The sequence below is a fragment of the Natator depressus genome, chromosome 1 (assembly GCF_965152275.1).
Source record: "Natator depressus isolate rNatDep1 chromosome 1, rNatDep2.hap1, whole genome shotgun sequence".
NCBI classification, from domain to species: Eukaryota; Metazoa; Chordata; order Testudines; family Cheloniidae; genus Natator; species Natator depressus.
The window spans coordinates 258,478,519-258,483,003 of record NC_134234.1 but is presented as its reverse complement, the minus strand read 5'-3'; the positions used below and the strand labels follow the sequence as shown (position 1 = coordinate 258,483,003).

The 4,485-nt window shown below is 46.5% G+C and overlaps 1 pseudogene; it reads right to left on the bottom strand.

Moving 5' to 3' along the window:
- LOC141980470 (uncharacterized) lies at positions 1–1,873 on the bottom strand (annotated as a pseudogene).
- Between the last annotated feature and the right edge of the window lie 2,612 nt (positions 1,874–4,485).

Below are 4,485 nucleotides of genomic sequence, written 5' to 3'. Positions count from 1 at the left end.
TTCTTTATTCATTCATCACACAAATAGGGGGATGACTACCAAGGTAGCCCAGGAGGGGTGGTGGAGGAGGGAAGGATAAGGCCACACAGCACTTTAAAAGTTTACAACTTTAAAACTTATTGAATGCCAACCTTCTGTTGCTTGGGCAATCCTCTGGGGTGGAGTAGCCGGGTGGCCGGAGGTCCCCCCACCGCGTTCTTGGGCGTCTGGGTGAGGAGGCTATGGAACTTGGGGAGGAGGGCGCTTGGTTACACAGGGGCTGCACTGGCGGTCTGTGCTCCTGCTGCCTTTCCTGCAGCTCAACCATATGCTGGAGCATATTGGTTTGATCCTCCAGCAGCCTCAGCATTGAATCCTGCCTCCTCTCATCACGCTGCCGCCACCTTTCAGCTTCAGCCCTCTCTTCAGCCCGCCACCTCTCCTCCCGGTCATTTTGTGCTTTCCTGCATTCTGACATTGTCTGCCTCCACGCATTCGTCTGTGCTCTGTCAGTGTGGGAGGACAGCATGAGCTCAGAGAACATTTCATCACGAGTGCGTTTTTTTCGCCTTCTAATCTTCTCTAGCCTCTGGGAAAGAAAAGATCCTGTGATCCTTGAAACACATGCAGCTGGTGGAGAAAAAAAAAAGAGACAGTGGTATTTAAAAAGACACATTTTCTAGAACACTGGCTACACTCTTTCACGGTAAACCTTGCTGTTAACATTACATACACAGCACATGTGCTTTCGTTCCAAGGTCGCATTTTGCCTCCCCCCACCACGTGGCTAGCCCCTCACCCCTCCCCGTGGCTAACAGCGGGGAACATTTCTGTTCAGCCGTAGGCAAACAGCCCAGCAGGAATGGGCACCTCTGAATGTCCCCTTAAGAAAAGCACCCTATTTCAACCAGGTGACCATGAATGATATCACTCTCCTGAGGATAACACAGAGAGATGAAGAACGGATGTTGTTTGAATGCCAGCAAACATACACTGCAATGCTTTGTTCTACAATGATTCCCGAGTACGTGCTACTGGCCTGGTGTGGTAAAGTGTCCTACCATGGTGGACGGAATAAGGCTGCCCTCCCCAGAAACCTTTTGCAAAGGCTTTGGGAGTACATCCAGGAGAGCCGCAAATGCCAGGGCAAATTAATCATTAACCATGCTTGTTTTTAAACTATGTATAGTATTTTAAAAGGTACACTCACCAGAGGTCCCTTCTCCGCCTGGCGGGTCTGGGAGGCAGCCTTGGGTGGTTCGGGGGGTACTGGCTCCAGTTGCAGGGTGAGAAACAGTTCCTGGCTGTCGGGAAAACCGGTTTCTCCGCTTGCTTGCTGTGAGCTATCTACAACTTCTTCATCATCATCTTCCTCGTCCCCAAAACCTGCTTCTGTGTTGCCTCCATCTCCATTGAAGGAGTCAAACAACACGGCTGGGGTAGTGGTGGCTGAACCCCCTAAAATGGCATGCAGCTCATCATAGAAGCGGCATGTTTGGGGCTCTGACCCGGAGCGGCCGTTTGCCTCTCTGGTTTTCTGGTAGGCTTGCCTCAGCTCCTTAAGTTTCACGCGGCATTGCTTCGAGTCCCTGTTATGGCCTCTGTCCTTCCTGCCCTGGGAGATTTTGACAAATGTTTTGGCATTTCAAAAACTGGAACGGAGTTCTGATAGCACAGATTCCTCTCCCCATACAGCAATCAGATCCCGTACCTCCTGTTCGGTCCATGCTGGAGCTCTTTTGTGATTCTGGGACTTCATCATGGTCACCTCTGCTGATGAGCTCTGACCAGCGTGGCAAGCTGCAGGTGACCATGCAAACCAGAAATTGAAATTCAAAAGTTTGCAGGCCTTTTCCTGTCTACCTGGCCAGGGCATCTGAGTTGAGAGTGCTGTCCAGAGCGGTCACAACAGAGCACTCTGGGATAGCTCCCGGAGGCCAATATCATCTAATTGCGTCCATAGTACCCCAAATTCGACCCGGCAAGGCCAATTTAAACGCTAATCCACTTGTCAGGGGTGGAGTAAGGAAATCGATTTTAAGAGCCCTTTAAGTCGAAAAAAAGGGCTTCATCATGTGGACGGGTGCAGGTTTACATTGATTTAACGCTACTAAATTCGATCTAAACTCCTAGTGTAGACCAGGGCTCAAGAAGTTTCTCTCACCCCTCAAAGTCCTCTGCAGCATTTGAGCCAAGGTTGGCTGAGGTCCCATTTTCATGAATGTTAAATGCACTGTCTATTTATCTCCTAAGTGCAGGATAAAGGGTGTGTCGTCTTTGCCTTCTACTTATATCCCCAAAGTGCACACTCTACTCAGATGGGATAACCACTCATGGCTTAATTTTCCTGGGTACTGCTGCTGACTTCACATTTATCTGTTGATTTCATATGTAAATGGAAGAGCAGTACTTGTGGCACCTTAGAGACTAACAAATTTTTGCGGATACAGACTAACACGGCTGCTATTCTGAAATATATGTAAATGGGCATCCATTGTGTTTGCTTACAATGCTTAACTAACATCCAGACTGAGAGACAGGTGAATAATCATCTCTCGTCTGACAGAAAGCCTGTTTCTCCACCTCTGCTGTGATATAGAATCTACAAACATATTTTGAATACCTAAACATATATTTGCAATGCTAGTAATGACCAGTGTGACCCCAGCTTTAATTTAAAACTTCACACAACATTCTTTGGTGAACCAGAATGCACATACCAGTGTCTGGATATTCCTGTAACCCAGTTGGCATTAAGGGGTTCTTGAGTCACAGCGGGCTCTGCAAGTACCCCACCCTCCCAGTGGAATCACTGTCACATCCCCTTAGCCACACTCCTGAAGAGGCAGCCTCTGATACAGTAGAATAGACTTTCAGTGTTTCTCAAATGTGGACACCAGGGGCTTTTCTTGCGGCTACAGCCTCTTGGGTGGCTTGGGGTGGGGGGAAGCAGTGGCCCCTCTCTAGGGACACACAAGCTGGTGAGTTTCCCACCTTCCCAGGGTTGCGGTGGGGTTGCGCTTCAGCCCTGGGGTTGCAGATAGCAGGCTCCAGCCAGAGGGCTTTGGGCTTCATTCCTTGAGCTCACCACCCCTCCCATCACCTCTGGCCCCTGCTGCCTCCCCTAGTGCCCCATTGCCCCTGGCTCCCACTGCCTCCTTACCCACCTCCCCATCCAGGGCTCAATTTGTCCCCGGGACTGCCAGGGCTGAGTAAATCTGCTGTGAAAAGTGATATTTGTGTGTTTGCTAATATCACCTTTTCACAGCAGACTTAGTAGCTAGCAAGTCTAAAAAAAAAAAAGGAACCAAAAAAACAAAAGAAACAATAAGAAAAAAGACAAGAACACGCAAAGCACCTTATTTGTATTTCTATTCCGTTTAGGTCCAATAAAGAATAAAGACAACTGTATATTATATTTATTATTGAGTCTACAAAAAAAAAATCCTACATAAATAAATTACAATGATTTGGACATGTATATGTGCATATTCATTTGTGTTTCCTAAAGTATTTTAGGAAACACTGTCAGGGCGGCCACCAGCAAGAGTTAGTGGCCGCACTCTGAGGCCATCAAAAATTTTGTTGTGAGAACCCTTTAATGAACAGAAAAAGTCTAACCAGACAGACTGTTCCTCATTGGCTGTGGCACTCTCGTCAGATTACATAGGCTAAACGGGGTCAGAGTTTGGATGGAAGAACTTTAAATGAAAACCTGTGTACAGCAGGAAGAGCTGAAGCACCACAGGGCACACTTTTCCGAGTCAGTATTGTGTTAGTGCTCCAATACCGTGCTGCCGTCTGAGATAAAACCAAGGCCCTTATTGCTTGGCTGTTATATCGAGAAAGCATTTTTGTTAGAGTAGAGAGTATTGAGGATCTGTCTAGGACATTAGGGCTAACAAGAATAATTGGTTTCAGAGTAGCTGCCATGTTAGTCTGTATCCGCAAAAAGAAAAAGGAGTACTTATAACACCTTAAAGACTAACAAATTTATTTGAGGATAAGCTTTCGTGAGCTACAGCTCACTTCATCGGATGCAATTCTAATAATTGCATTCTTTTGACCTAAAATTCCCATGTAGTTTCTTTTATGTCAGATTTTTTATTGATGTCTTGATCTGTTTGGATCTGTACACTGCAGTGTAGTGTTAAATAGCTGCTACATTCCACATCAGTGGCAGATAAAGTAATGCTGGCATATAGTATAAGGAGCCCACGCTTCCAAGACACTGAGTGTCCTCAGTAGGGCTCTGTAATTCCATCCCTCAGCTCATTTAAGTTATTTCCCCCCACAGCCTGGTTACTATACAAAGCAAAACACAGCTTTACACAACTCCAGTCAAAAGGTGCACCAATGTTTGGAATGGAGCATGTAATTAAGAAAAGGAAAACGGAAGCTGAATATCTGCAAAAAAGTTATGAGTGGCTAGAGCTGTTAGGCTGTGGTAGCCCTGATGTTGGGGGTCATTTAAAACTGTCTCTCTGATTCAATCGATCTCAATAC